Genomic DNA, 16,667 nt, shown 5'->3' on the forward strand with positions numbered 1-16,667 from the left:
AGAGACAGTAACTGGATTCATGATTGATTGGAAGTATGGGGTGGTAGGTTGCAGGGAAATGGGGAACTAATAATTCAAGAAGGAAGAAAATGTTCTAGAACTGATTGCAGTGATGATTATACAACTCATTTTAATCTAACTGAACTGTGGATTTATATATGTCCCCCCAACCCACACACACACACACACCAGCACAAACTATCAGCGGGAACACTAACGTCCCGTGGCAGCCAATGTGTGTTATGCATGGTCCTTTGGTCATAAAAGGGTTAAACGTTTCCTAGCCGGCTCTGAGGGTCAGGAATCTGGGCCCCTTTTAGGCAGAGTTTTCTGGCTCCGCGTTTCTCCCAGGGCTGTGGTCCTCGGAAAACTCCACTGGGGAAGCATTTTGCTTCCAAGCTCACTCAACGTGATTGCTGGCAGGGCGCCACTCATGCTGAGCGCCTGGCCGGCCGGGCCTCCCGGAGGCCCGGGGCTCAGGGCGGGCGGGCGGGCGGCCAGCGTGGCGCGCGGCTCCACCCCCCCAGCCCCTGCTCGCCCGCCCCCGCCCGGCCGGCCCCGCCCCTCGCCGGCGGACAACTGGTTTCACTGAGCAGGCCCACACGAGGCACCCGAGAGGCAGTGGCTGATCTAGGTGGAAGTCCCAGTCCTTTGTAACCGAATCAGAGCAGAGCAGTCGTAGCCCATCACTTTGATCACATTCGATTCCTTAGAAACGAGGAGCAGCCCACGTTCAAGGGCGGAGGGTGGGGGGAACAGGGGTGAATTAGGAGAAGGGCATGGGCGTTGGGAATCCCACTTCAGAAGCTGCCCACCACAGCCCTCGGGGGGAATTCTGGGCTGTCTTTCTGCTGTGCTAAAACGGGGGGCAGCGATGGGGGTCAGGGGGGTGGGGTGGTGCGTGCTCCAGGAACGGGAGACATTAGTATTCAAGAGAATCCTCAAAGCGTTCTGCAAGAGAACGTCCGTCATTCCAGTAGATGGCGCGCTTCGCTGCCGCAAGGAGCATATCCCCGTGAGAACAGCTCCTCTGACACACCCTGTGAACCGAGATTTCAGCAGCCAATCAAATGCCGTCGTCAACAGGGAACTACCACATATGCCATTTTGGTGCTTGCTTTTCAAAGACAGTCACCCTAAGTGATGTGGGGCAGACATGATGAGGAAGTCTATCATAACGTTTCAAATGTTTCTATATAAACCGGCCTCTGAGCCGTACTAACAAGGAGAGCAGTTTTTTTTAAACCAGGGACACATCAAGTCAGCGTCGCGACCAATAAAAACAATAACACGTTACCATTTGTTCCTGGCGAAATATTTCTAGAAAAATAAGCATACAATTAATTCATGGTGCATAAGCTATTCCTTTTTGAACTTTTTTCGTATCTGGGTTATTATAAATCTTAAGGATTATCTATCAGGGCTTTTTAAAAGGAGTGTAGAGGGTTGCTTGTTGGGTGGCGGGAACCAGAAGGTCAGCCATTCAAACCCCGCAGCTGCTCTGGGGGGAACGATGCCGCTTTTGCTCGGTAAAGATTTACAGCCTGGGAAAGTCATAGGGGCGATTCTCCTCCACCCTAACCGTCGCTCTGGCATGGAATGAACTCGATGGCAGTGTTTCATTTGCGTTTTTATCAGGGCTTTTCAGCCAATACAATATGACGTCTTAATGGTCCATGAAATCAACTTGGTGGATTGTAATAAGTAAATATGTTCATTAAATAAAATTCAAAAAAAACGAGGAGCTGATGCCAGGGGCTTAAGTGGAGGGCAAATGTTTTGAGAATGATGACAATGAATGTACAAATGTGCTTTACACAACTGATGTATGCATGGATTGTGATGAGTTGTATGAGCCCCTAAGAAAACGAGTAAATAAATAAATAAATGGAAAATCCATCGAAAATTCACAACTCAATACCCACATGCTACATGAAACTCTTGCCTCGGTTAAAGTCTATAAAAGGTGTCCATCATGGAATGAAATTCTCTATCAAATGTATTTTTTAAAGATCACAGCCTCCCCCCCCCATAAATGTTTTTCATTTACTGATAGACGGTGACTCCCTATCACATCTCCATCACCGCTCCCCCTACCCTTAAAAACCTGGAATGATGAGAAATTCGCTCCCTTGCAAGGCAGTTTCCTGGGATTTATATCAAAATTGCAAACTGATCACATACATCTAAATCCCTTCCAAATGCCTGGAGATGATAGGAACAAATATTTGTAAATGACTTATGCCTAACACCACCTGAAAGCAAATCCCTGTGAGCCAGACGTTTAAAGGAATTCTAGATACGTCCCGCACCAAGTGCACCACAGGAGAAGGAAGATGGAACAAATCCGAAGCAATGGATCTCAGACTTGCGAGGGACTTCGCGTTCCTTTGAAGCCCCCGTGAAGAGTGAGTGCGCTTCCTCTCTCATTTAGCCCTGCTCCCCCATGGTCTTGGATAGAACCGTAATATTTACTCTGACTGAAACTTCCCCAGAAAGCCAGCCATCCCCACAAGAGAAAGGCAGCCTTCTCCCCTTAATCCTAGAAACCAAACTCAAAAATCAGAACCAACATCTGCAGGCAGAGGAGCTGTTGCTGGCTGCCGTTGTTGCTAGGTGCCCTGGGGTCGCTTCTGACTCATAGCACCTGTCTGTAAGAACAGAGCGAGACATCGCCTGCCCCTGCTTCATCCTCAGTTCTAGCTCATTTTTCGCTGCCACTATGTTAATGCATCTTGTCCAAAGCCTTTCTTTTTCCCTGCCCCTGGACTTTAGCAAGCCTGGTGTGCCTCTCCAGGGATTGGTTTCTCCATGGAAACCAGTAAGCCCAGGGTACTTAGGACATGTTATCAGATGGCCGCGGAGCCGGGGGGGCCTCATGTGCAAAGCATGAGGACACAAACAACATTCAAAAAACAGTGCTGGAAACACAGACACACACGCATATCCAAAAATATTTATATTAGAGAAAATATATGTAAAGGGATGGTTCTTTTGTTTTGTTTGGGGGGTGGGGTTTTTTTGGAGGGGGGGTTGTCTTTTTGGGTTGTTTTGTTTGCTCTATCCACTTCACATCAACAGATCTGAAACCTCTCAAGGTTGAGGGAATAGGAGACGGCTTTTTTAAAAAAACCCAAAACATAATGACAGACTGAGCGGGACATAGGAACCCTTTCAGCCTAATTGAATTCCAAGCGAACACCAACAGAAAGATAATGTCCATCGAAACACCTCGTTGCTTTCTCCCTCTCCCCCTTTCAAGAGCTAATGCTTTCTCTTCCCTCGTCCAACGGGGAAACTGGAATATAAATAACATACAGGCAGTCCAGGATAAGAGAGGAAGCAGCAACATTAAGGGCGAGAAACCAAACCACTGCCACCAAGCCATGTTTGACTCCTGGGCCAGAGAGGAACTGCCGCGTGGCATTCCCAGGGCTGCCCCTGCTGACAGAAGCGGCAGGGGCCCATCTTTCTCCCACGCAGCAGCTGGCTGGATTTGGTTCAAATCTCTGACCTTTTCCGTTAACAACTCAATGCTGAGCCCACGGGACTATCAGCAATCTTTTTGAGGGGGAATAGAAGGTCATAAAAAAGATCAAGGAATATGAGGCAAACAGCTCAAGGTGATGGCCATCCAGCAGCTGCAGGCCTGCACCCAGGTGCACAAGATAAATGGAAGAGATGAAAAAAGAGAGCGAGAGAGATGAAGGACGACAGTCCAAGTTCTTTAGCTTCCCTGGAGCTTGGATGATGAAGTCAAGACCCAATGTGGGGTGGTCACCTGACTGAGGGTCTATGTGTGCAGAGTACAGTGTGCTTCATCAGGTTTTCATGACGGACCTTTCGGAACCAGATCTGTCTCCCAAAACATGCTGGGTGGGTCAAACTCACCAACCTTTCAGCTCATCGCTCAGCCCTTAGCCAGTGACATGACCCAGGGACCCCTTTACCTCTCCAACCACCCACAAAGCCTTGCTTTCTCCCAAAGCGAAGATAAGCTCAAGCACGGCAGAGTGAGTTATTGGCTGTCCTGTCCCGTCCTGAACAAGACAAGGGTAGGGGGCCTCGGCTACATTTGGGGATGCTAGGAGTCACCTTTGGGCCTTCAAATAAGAACTTTCCCATTGGACCACCAGAACCACAATGTGAAAAAAGAGGAGCTGCTCGACCCCTCCCCGTGATAGAGCTTTAGTGAACTCCAGATGGCTGAAGAAAGGGCCATTGTGCAATCTAGACGTGGGGTGGCTAATGTGAGGAGAAGGTGCTAGTTGAACTGCCTCTGCTGGAGAAAAAAGTATATGGGACATTGTGTGTATCTGCCATTCCCATGGCAGTTGTATGACAGTATGACGTTGGGATTCAGCTACCATTTTAAATATACCTTCCACAGGAGCCCCTTTTCTTAGAAACCTACGTTGTCCCTAGATGGGGACAAGGGAGCCCATGACTGGCATGCCTGCATTCCTTTTGGGGCCCTGCTAAGTCACCAGAGCCTCCTCCCCGCCACCCAGGCCATCAGACTTTGCAGCGTTTGCAAGGTTTGTGATCATACCGGCTTTGAAATCACTAGTATGGAATACTTGCTACCAGAAACCAATTTCATCACCAAGAAGCACTCCTTCAGGGACCAGGGCAAAAGACTTTTGATCTGTTATTAGAGATTTAAAAAAAAAAAGACACTTGAAGTCCAAGAACAACATCAATTAAGTGACTTCCATGTTAAACTGTTCGTGGACCCAAACTCACCGCCATCGAGTTCATCCTCACTCAGAACAGGAGAACGGCCCCGTGGGTTGGTTTCTGAGGCTGTAAATCTCATGTTTCTCCTGAGGGAGCAGCTGGTGGTTTCGAGCTGCTGACCTTGTGGTGAGCAGCCCAACACGTAGCCCACTAAGCCACCAGGGCCCCTTCTCAAGGACTCAAGGTCACCAAGATTGTGGGGCTTGGGGGTTGTTTGTTTGAGGGTTGACTCAGTGCCCGAGGGAATGGCAGAACCGACCATTGCTGCAGTGCATAAATTGAATTGCTTAGCATGTGCTAGTGAGAAGGGGAAAGGGCCGCTGTTTGTTCCCCGAAAAAAAACGATCGCAGCAAGTGTCTCCTGGGGATGAAGGTAGCAAGACTAGAAGATGCCAAAGAACCAGGTTCTCAGCTTCTGCTGCACGGTGTGTCACCAGAGAAGCCTTTTAAAACCTACCCGGGCCCTCCCTTAGAGGTTCATGGGCAATTGGCCAGGGTCCCAAGCAGAGGAACTTGGGAAACACTCCCAGATGATGGCAGGTGCACTGAATTGAGGACCACTGCCTCCGATGAAGGGCTTCTTTAACTAGGAGGCTGATCATCAAGGCTTAGCCGGCCATCTTCGACTTCATCACCATCTTCTGAATTCTCACTGTCAGCGAAGCTAGTCTGAAGACGAGGGAGAAGAAGGCTGCCGTATCCATTATTCAAAAGCAAGATGAAATCATAAAGCTCGGCCTGAAGGCTCCCGGGTAGATCTAAAGGGGAGCAGGGAGGGATGATTTCTTTTGTTTTTGGTGGTGGTGTTTGTTGTTGTTGTTGTTGTTGTTGTTGGAGGGATGATTTCAAAGGGGAACTTGACCCTCCACTCCCAGCCCCACCCTAACTAAGCACAATTCCACGGGTTGGTATCAGCAGGGTCTGTCTGGAATCAGTCGCCTCCCGGCCTCAAAAGTACAATTAGGACACTTGGTTCACTAATTCGCTTTCAGTTGACCAGGAGGCGTCAGGAGGGGGGTTGGTGGCAGTTTAGTGGCAGTTTCGTACCCTGGCCCTTTGGAAATACAGAGCAATGAGAAATGAGACTGAACGCTCCCCGCCCCGAACACGGGAAGGTTCTCTCTGGCTGGAGTTTGCTTTGAGTTGTAAAGACGTGAGACCAGGCAGCAGCAGCTGCCTGCAGGCATGAGGACAGCTGCGCAGCGAGCAGACCCTGGCTTTCACGTGTCCTGGGATAGACTGGGAGGGGCAGCCGCTGCCTGCCTCTTAAAGTTTGTGAAACTCGGTCAGGTTCAGGCTCAGCTTGGCAGAACATCCAGAATGCTAGGGCCCCAGCAGGAGACTGGAGGTTACACTGGAGGAAGAAAGAGCCGTTGTTGCCATTATTAAATGCCAGGATGCTCTTTGGTGGGGAAAGTGGGAGAGGGACGGACCAAGAAAAGTGTCTAGGATGAAGGTTTCACAATCCTTCCTCACAATGTTCAGTCTTCTTCCTGTTAAAGCTCTTGGGTTCTCTTCGGCATGGAGAATGTACAGGGAAGCGGTTGGGGTGGCTGTTGTTTAAAACAAGATACTTAGCGAAACAAAGTTGGGAAGAAAGTAATAAGAAGAAGGAGAAAAAGAAGCTCCGTGAACTTGTTATTCGAGGAGATTTGGCGAGGGGGGGCGGCTGCAAAGTTAACAAGTGGGAGCGATTTTCAGAGACTGATTATAAATGGTGTAAAATGTATGGGGGAGGCAGCAGCGGGGAGAAGGAATATTTCAGATGTTAAATGAACATTAAAAATGCATTTCCTCTTTGGCTTTTCACAGGAGAATATGTAAAGTTGTAAATTACTTGTCATGGATTTTGGCTGCTGATCTTTATTTCTTTGGCTGAATGCCCTGCCATAGACGGATCACATGAAGCTCTGGCTTATCTTATGATTATTAAGAGGAGATGTAGCGCCATTAAACAGGGAAACGATACTCCTTTTGACAAACGGCGCTGGCAAAACAGGATAGGCAGCTGCAGAAAAACAAATCAAGTTCCATACCTCACACCATATGCACAGAAACGGACTCAAAACGGATCCAAGGCCTACATGTTCAACCCAACACTATGAAGTTCATGGAAGAAAACCTAGGGACAGAGTTAGGGGCCCTCATCAATGGCGTAGCTAGACTATCAAGCATACCTACCAAGGTACAAACAGCAGAAACTAAACCAGATGACTGGGACCTCCTACAAATGAAATCCTTATGTTCATCCAAAGAGTTAGCAAAAAAATAATAAATAAATAAATAAAAATTAAATAAAAAAAAAAGAGTTAGCCAAAAGAGTCAAAAATAGAACCTACAGAGAGGGAAAAACATTTTGGCAGCAACATATATGGCACGGGTCTAATCTCTAAAATGTATAGTGATGGGTGATCAGCTAGAACAACACAACCATGAGTAACAAAGCAAAATAGATAAAGGGAACTTCATAAAAAATGAATGTGCTTCCATCAAAAGACTTTATCAAAAACGTAAAAAGACTGTGAAAGTGCCCATATAACTAATAAGGATCTAAGGGCGCTATAGATTAGACATTGGGCTGCTAACCACAAGGGCAGTGGTTCAGACTCACCAGCTGCCCCTCAGGAGAAAGATGAGGTGCTGCTCCCGTAAACCTTTACAGCCTCAAACCCCCTATGTAAGGTTGCTGTGAGTCAGACAGTGAGTGTCCAAAATAAAGGTAACGCTTTTGCAAATTAAAAAAAAGACCAAAACAACAACAACAACAAAGAAAAAAACAGGCAAAGGACTTGAACTGACACCTCATCCAAGAAAACATTCAAAGATTATGAAAAGATGCTCAAAGTCATTAGTTATTCTGACCGCTGTCATTGAGTCCATCCCCACTCAGGGGGACCCGGCAGGACAGAATTGGACTGCTCTCTAGGGTCTCCAAGGCTCTCAATCACCCTGCTCCTGGGGAACAGTTGGTGGATTTGAACTGCTGACTTTCCGCTTAGCAGCCCGACCCACTATGCCACCAGGGCTCCTTCGGGAGATGCAAATCAAAACCACAGGAAGATACTATCTCGGCCCTGTTCGAAGGGTGAGGGACGCAGAAACAGAAAACTTCCTCTCCTCAGCAAACCAATTTGGTGGTTCCTGAAAAGGTGACATACAAAACTGTCAAGGACCCTACAGTTTCACTCTTAGTCTACCCAGGAAAACCGAAAGCAGACACATGTACGCCACTGTGACTTGCATCACCGTTCACGGTAGCCAAAGATGAAACACCTGAAATGTCCATCAACAGTTGAACGGAGTAACGAAAGGTGGCCCGTAGTGCCCGGCCATAAAGAAGGCCGGAGTCCTGACGCATGGCACGGCATGAGTAAGCCTCGCAAACATGATTGCTGCAGGAAATCAGTCCGTCCAAAAGACTATGATCTCCAGTATATGAAACAGGCAAATATATTCAAACATCAAAACCAAACCCACGGTCATGGAGTCGATTCTGACTCACAGTGACCCTGTAAGGACAGGGTAAAACTGCCCCTGAGGGTTTCCAAGACTGTAACTCTTCACAGGAGTAAAGGGCAACTGTGGTTTCAAACTGCTGACCTTTCGGTTAAGGGCCAACTCATAATAACCTCTACGTCATGAGGGCTCCTGGGCCAATATTTATAAAACAAAAAGGATTAGGGGTTACCAGCGGTGGGAACTAAGAGGGGCAAAGAGGGAGCTTAGGATGCATTGAGTTTATGTGAATGGTGGTAAAAACATTTTTAGAAAAGGATAGCAAGAATGGTTGCACGATTTGAAGAATGTAATCGGTCACTGAAATATACATGTAGAAGTTGCTGAACTTGTGTTTGTTTTGTTACGTATGTTTTCACCACCACAAAAAGATCATAGAGGGAGAGAGGTTTTCACCACAATAACAACATAGAAGAAGAGAAAAAAGATAGAAGAGGTGGGGGGGGAAGAAAAGGTGGAAAATTTCCCCCAAAGTTTAAAAAAAAAAGCTACTAGTTTTCACACTTACAGAATAAATTAATCCAATGCCAAGTAGGATACTTTAAAAATATATACCTATACACTCGAGTATAAGCCGACTCGAATATCAGCTGAGGCACCTAATTTTACACAAAAACTGCATTAAAAATGTGCTGGGGAAAAAACTTGGCTTCTACACGAGTATATCCAGTATTTGGATCTATTGTGGGAACTATCAGACCATTTGGGATAAAGAGGAAAAATGGATTGTCTTCAAAAGAAGTCGAGTACTATTGTCATCAGAACTCTCAGCAGCACTTCTATACGTTATAAGACAATGCAGGCAAAGTCAGTGATCAAGCCTGAATTATCAAGAGTGAGAGCCGAATGAAGGCACATCCAGGCATGTGAGTCTGTCACCTCTCTGTCCCCAGGCCCTTTTCAGGAATGTAGATGGTGTGCTCCAGCTCGCAAGAATAAAGCCCTAGAACGAAAAAAGACGTAATAGTAAAGAAACAGTAATGATACTCCAGTAAAAAAAATCAAGAATTGTTCAAATATCATAGTTGCACGAAAAGATGTGGGAAGAAATCAAGTCAGATTGTAACCAGGTAATAGGCTCCCAAAGAAAACATTTTTGTGAATAAATTCTAACTTTTGTGAATTAAAGTGTGCCCTCCCACCAAAAAATGTGTTAAATCCTAACCCTGGTGTCCGTATGTTCTGTTTCTCACATATTCTCAAATCACTATGATGCTTTCAAAATACATGTGTGCAAGCACTCACAATATGAACTTAGAAATACATATACCTTTGTGAGACTCTATAACATGAAATATAAATTACTAGAAACTTGTTCGCCATTAGAAAGTTATTTAGAAATTTTCTGAACTTAGACATTGAAGCACGAGAAGTATGTGAAGAATGTCAACAACCTTGAGGTTGACTTTGACCCTGCCTGCTGTGATAAAAGAAAACATAACATAGTTAATCTCTTAAAACTATTCTTGAGACATAGGATAGTTCTGGCTGAATAGCAGACTCCAAACAACCTCCTAATCTCTAACCTTGAAGAAGAGATGTAGCATTTGGCTAATCTCTAATCCTGTAGCAAAGACATAACATACTGGTCTTTGTTGCTACACTGGCCTTTAACATGCGAGGCCAAGGTGAGGAATTCACATAAAACCCCCGAATCTCTGCTCACCCACTGAGAAAAGGCAGATGGAACATTCTTCTAGTATCTGACACTCCCTGAGGACTGAGACTCCAGACTGAGATTCTGTCTGCGGGGGCTGGCGTCAGAGCCTCCCTGCTATGGAGAACTATCTAAAAAGTTATAAGAGAGTAAGTCCTATGCTGGCGTCAGACCTTCGCTGATAAACACTATCCAGAAAGTGATGAAAGAGTAGATCCTATGCAATGAGAGCATAGATAAAGCTGTATTCCAAAGGAAACGGAATTCATTTCCTTCGAGGATTTGATTTTTTTTTAATGAAGTATGCGACATAAAGACATTTAAACTAAATAACAAAATAAAGGACCCTAGAATAAGAAATGGGGAAAAGATAAGGCTTTGTACTCCTGTAAAGATGTCAAGTCTCAGAAACCCACAGAGGCAGTGGCACTCTGTCCTCAAGGGTCACTGTGAGTCAGAACGGACTTGTTGGCAGTTCGTTTGGTTTTTTATGTAGCTGACTCAGAACAGACGCGATGGCTTGATTTTTGAGTGAGAACATTGGACAATCAAAGAGAAAATTCAATTAAAAATCAATCGAGTAAATTATTTAATATTAAAACATTAAACAGAAAAATTAAGAGCTGTTTCTCTGATAATATCTGAAATAGTTAAACTCCTGATGGCCTATTTAAAGAAAAAGAGAAATATATACAAATGAACACACAACATTCAGCCTGAGAAAGGCATTATGAGTAAAACCAGAAATACAAAAGATTAAAGTAACTGTAAAAGAAGATTGTGGGGCAATGAATGTACAAATGTGCTTGACACAATTGATGTATGTATGGATTGTGATAAGAGTCCTATGAGCCCCTAATAAAACGATTAAAGAAAAAAGATTGTGTGCATCTCTAAGAGCCCTGGAAGTGTGGCGGGATATGCATTGGGCTGCTAACCCCCAAGGCCAGCAGTTTGAACTCAGCAGGCAATTCATGGGGAAAAGATGAGAATTTCTGCTCCCATAAGAGTCACAGCTTTGGAAGCCCGTGGGGGCAGTTTTACCCTGTCCATAGGGCTGCTGTGAGTCACACTCGATGGCAGTGAGTTATATGCATCTCTATGACAATAAATTAAAATTCTAGAAGGGTAATTCTCAACCTTGCCAGTATGTGTAATCACCTGAGGATATCCCAGAGATTCTTATTTCATTGGTCGGAGGTGTGACCTGGAATCTTAAAGCCTTCCCCACAGGAGCCCGATGTTCAGTCAATACTGAGAACCATTGAATTTCTAGAGAACTTGGACACTCAAAATGTAGTGAGACCAGCAGCAGCAGCATTAATTGGGAGCTTGTTGGAGATGCCGACACTGGGCTCCACACCAAATGTAGTGAATCAGAATAAGTTTATTCATACTATACCCCCAAGGAGGTTCATATCGACATTCATTCATAATAACTACTGAGCTAGTAATAACGGATGGTTTCCAAGGGAAATACAGATATACAAAGATTTCTTTGAGAAGACAAATTGGTGAACCAATTCATGCAGAATCTTGGGTCCTAGGCCAGGCCTAGTGAATCAGTAAACATCTGAACCAGGAGTCCTCAAACTACGGCCCAAGGGCCACATGTGGCCCGCTGAGGACATTTATGCGGCCCGCTGGGAGTTTTTGACCCGTTTTGTTTTTTTACTTCACAATAAAGCATGTGCAGTGTGCATAGGAATTTGTTCATAGTTTTTTTAAAACTATAGTCCAGCCGCCCCAACGGGTCTGAGGAACAGTGAACTGGCCCCCTGTTTAAAAAGTTTGAGGTTCTGAACTACAGATGAGATCAGAAAAGTAAAGGGCCTATTATTTGTAAAGAGGCATCAGACCCAAATGTGTTTACGACTGAGTTCTACCTACTTTTTCAAAATCAGATAATGTCTAATATTGGATGGGTCCACCACTACAAGGATAAGACCCAGCCATAGGCAGGCTTCTGCTCTCGGGTCACATAAACTTCTCAGCCGGTCTCCCAAGCAAAGAGGCAGAGCGCCTGCCTAGCATCCATGAAGCAAACATCATCCCTCTTACAAACCACTTCGACCGAGGAGACCTCCCCTCAGCTGGGGTCACTCCTTTGAGAAAAGGGGAGAGGGAGAAGCCCATTCAGTTGCTGCCACCCAACATCGTGCTAAGGTCACCCCCAAACAACAGACACCCCTACCAGAGTGGCAAGGGAACCTAACTGGAAAGTCAAGTCAAGATAGGGACAGGGGAGCATGCTTCAGAGAAGGCAATTACATTCCTATTGGTGGGTCAAAGGGGAGGAGCAACCTCCCCTGGGCAACACTACTTACATAGAACCCAAGGAGAGAATAAACCCGTGCTATGTTCCTAATGGGACACTTTTGATCTAGTTTCTATGCAACCTTTGGTGACCCAGGACATGTGCTATCAACTAGGACTTTAGACTCTGTTTTTCAAGGTGCACAACATCCTTCATAGACCACACCGGAAGGACTAGATGTGGAAACCCCATTGAACGAACTGGCTTTTACCTCAAACTTGCCTGTAACCTTTGATCTTAAGGCTGAAACTCCTAATGTGAGAAGAAATAGATGACTGCCACCCCAAGGTTAGGGAGAGGGTGGTCACTGGACTCCCTTGTTTTGAGGGCATCCAATGAAAGGTGGCCCAGGACCACCAAATATTCACTATTTTAATGCCTTCCTGCTTTACACTGACATGGATTAATCCCATAGACATGGTTTTGCCTTTGTGAAGGAATGTTATTGGAAATTTTGCCCTAACACCAACCCCTACTCTTCATGTAACTAGTGCTCAATCATTTAAGAGTTTAATGCATACATATTACCAATCAATGTATGGCCTACACTTGTATAACTTCCCTTTCTCAACAATGTGTTAAATTCTATACCAGTGGGAAAACTAATGACACTATCAATAGGCTTACCTTATGTCCTAGGGGAATGGTTGATAATGTTCTCTACCATAAAAGGATAATAGGGCCTCTGAAGTGAACCCAAACCAAAAACCAAACTCACTACCCTGGAGTCCAGGCCCACTCTGAGTGACCCTACAGGACGGGGTAGAGCCGCCCCCGTGGGTTTCTGAGACTGTCACTCTTTACGGGAGTAGAAAGCCCATCTTTCTCCCAAGAAGCAGCTGCTGCTTTCGAACTGGTGACCTTGTGGACCACAACCCAGTGCATAACTAGTACACCATCAGCATTCCATGGCCTAATGAACCAGAAATGTATATAAACCTTAGCTATGTGAATGGATTTGGAGCTTGCCCTCAATTTTAGCCCCATTCCAAGAACCATTATGTCTTATGACTTGGCCCTACTCGATGTTCTCCCTCATAGAGAGATCACTGAAGATACGTGTGCTATAGAAAAGTGTAGTGAAGACAGCAAGATGGTGCTCAGCTATCGAAAAGAATAGCGCCTAAGATCTTAAAGGCTTGCTTTCAACCAAGCAGCTAAGAGAGGTGTCAGTTCAGTCCACATGGAAGAAGCATAACAGCCTGTGTGATCCAAGGATTGTAAATAATAAAATCCAAATCTGAAGAAAAGAGTGGTACCAGAGCTTAAACTGTGCACACCCAATTTGCAGAAGGCTATGGAGGACAATAGGAGCCCCAAATCCATTTGCAGGCTCCCTACATAGATTAACTCTCTGGTGAATCCCCTCTCACCATAGTCAACCTTGCTATCAGATTGAGAGCATTGTAAACTTGATTATGGTAGATGTAATTAGGTTAAAAATGTTATATCTGATCCTTTGATCTACCCTTTGACCCATTTTTTATGAGTAAAAATAACTTTTATTTTGTAAAACCACGCGAGCTTGATGAGATTGGTTTGCTGTAGCACTTCGCGTTACTTCTTCCAACCCAAACAAGTTTTCTTGTCTATTCAGGTGAGATGTTGGAATTTTAGATCAGAAAAATACTGAAATTTTAAAATCTGACTCAATAAAATGACAATCCATGAAGATGAAGAGCTTTGTATGTGTCATTTTCAGCTGAGTTTTTGTTTTGTTTTTACTGCTGAGTTTGTAAAAAAACAGTTATATTTGCACTTAGCCACATGTCACACAACTCAATGATCCAATCATATCAAGAAGAGTTGTACAATTGGCATTATATTCAATTCTAGAACATTTTCTTGTTTCCTTGTTGTCATTGTGGTTCATGTAATTTTTTTCTAATTGTGGCAATAATATACACAGCAGAACATTCTCCAATTCCACAACTTCTACTTGTATAATTAAGTGTAACTGATCATACTCTGTGTACTGTTTGGCCACTACTGATATCCTTTTCCAAATTATTCTACCACCGTTGACCTAAACTCAATGCCCCCTATGCACCAACTCTTTGCCCTTCACCTATGGTAACAATTGGTACAGTTTGATTTATTTTCTTTTCTTTTTATCCCCCGTGGTTCTCTTGATATAGTGTTTGCATAACATATACTTCCATGGTTAAATCGCTTTTAAAATGAGCTGTATAGTCACAATCAGTTATAGTGCTCCCTCCCCGTGCCCGCATTCATTGTTTGCTTCCCAAATCCCCTTACCCTCCCTATCTCCCACCCTCCACCCCTACATTCCCTATAAACCCATGAATCAGTTATTATCTCTATGCAGCTATTCGTTCTGTGCTTCACAAAATGGGAAACCCAACAGAAACCATAAAAAACAAAAAGTGGTAAGGATAAAAATAATAATATTAATCAAATGATAAAAATACAAATAATGAACAATAAAGAAAAGAACACCATCAATATTTTAAAAGCCAGGGAAGTTATTCTTGTCGTGGAACAAGCAAGAAATACTTGAGCCTAGAACAAATTCAGGTTGGGTCAGGAGGGAGGTCAGCTGACCAAGTATCAAGTTCAATCCAGCACCATTAAGTTTACCATAATCTCTGTCTGATAGTAAAGCTGTTAGAGACCCTCGCCCGTGGCTACAAGGGACCTGCCAGAGCCTTAATCTGACTAGATACTCGGCAGATGGATTTTGGGCTCCCACTGTCCTCCATAGCCTTTTATCTACTGGGCGGTCACAATGTTAGCTATGACACTTTTTCTTCGTTATATTGGGATTTTGTTACCGTTATCTGTGGATCACACAAGCTGGTGTGCTTCTTCCATGTGGACTTAGTGGACTCCTCACTTAGATGGCTGCTGGTTTGGATACCAACCTTGACGACCCCAATCAATAACCGGGCACCATCTGCTTTCTTCACCACACTTTGCACCCTTACCTTCATGAAGGTGAGTACTGAGCAGGGTCATGTTATTAGAATTAACTGTTCTTAGATTGGGGCTAGAATTAAGTGGGAGCCCAGATCCATCTGCTTGTCCATGGGATATGCCCGACTCTGGTTTACTTTGGCGGTTTTATTATAACAAAATCAAAACCCCATAAGACTACTACACCAACAACAGCAACAAACCAACAAATAAACAAAAACCTATAGAAACAAAAAAGTAAAACATTGTCAATTATTCCCCTGGGGTATAAGACGATTACACTGATAACATTGTGTTAGTCTGGGTTGATTAGAAAAGCAAATTCATAAGCACTCGTATGTGTGTAAGAAAGAGCTTTATATAAAAGAATAATTTGTACATTAAGAAAACATCCCAGCCCAGCCCAGATCAAGTCCATAAGTCCAATATTAGCCCATATGTCCAATACTTGTCCATAAATTCCTCTTTAGACTCACACAGCCATGCAATAATGCCAAATGCAGGAAGATCACAGGCAAGTGGGTGGAAAGTCTTGTGGATCCAGTGGCGATAGAAACATCTCAGTGCTGGCAGGGGTCTCCGCATGGCTCCTCCAGCTCCCATGGCTCTAGCATAGCCCCATGTGTACTGTCCACAGGAATGTCTCACAGGGAGTGAGCCTGTGTCCCACCTCCAGCGAGCTATTTATCTCCTTAGCGCCTCCAAATGAGGTCATCAAGCTGTGACCTGATTGACCACCCCTTCACTCTTAAGTCTCAAATTGACAACAGATTATGTCACTACCACAAACATCAACAATTTTTCCAATGATACACCACTCTGGACACAGTCAGTACGAAGAGTCTATTCAAGTACAGGTCCACCATGAACCACAGCCCAAGAGTTGTTGCCCTGTTCAGTCTGATCTCCCAATGGATTGAGCTCTGTTTACATTGAGCATGGGAATTGGTGCCAGGGGGAAACTTCCTGGATCAATTCTTCCAAATGTAGATCCCTGCCCAACAGATTAAAACCTGCCACGTCATATCAATGCAAGGGGGGCATCAAGGTACCAAATATATGGTGATTGTGGGTACCTTTCCATTGGGTACCCAAGCCAGGGGTTCCCCCCAAGGTCCAATGACAGCTACTTCCACAGCCCCAGAGTGGCCGCTCTCTGCTTTCTCTCTCACCTGACCAAGGGCGCAGGCAGCTTCCAGGCAGGGCTTCGTTCATCCGGCCACGCCTCTGTGATCAGTCCTTCTGGTGTAGCCCCCGGGTCATGCCATGCTGCCTCCAAGGGCAATGTCCAATGCTTTTTGGCCCACTTTAAATTTGTTGTAGTTTAAAAAATTCTTGCCTTCTTTTCAATTGAGATTTTTCTCTGGTTTGTTTATTTTGTTGGGTTTTGGTGTGTGTGTGTGTGTGTGTGTGTGTGTGTGTGTGTGTGTGTTTTCCAGTACATGAAATCCAGGATAGGAAAATCTATAGAGACAGTAACTGGATTCGTGACTGATTGGA

This window comes from Echinops telfairi, unplaced genomic scaffold (genome assembly GCF_000313985.2).
Source record: "Echinops telfairi isolate 266 unplaced genomic scaffold, ASM31398v2 ScPeMD7_53;HRSCAF=182, whole genome shotgun sequence".
NCBI lineage: Eukaryota > Metazoa > Chordata > Mammalia > Afrosoricida > Tenrecidae > Echinops > Echinops telfairi.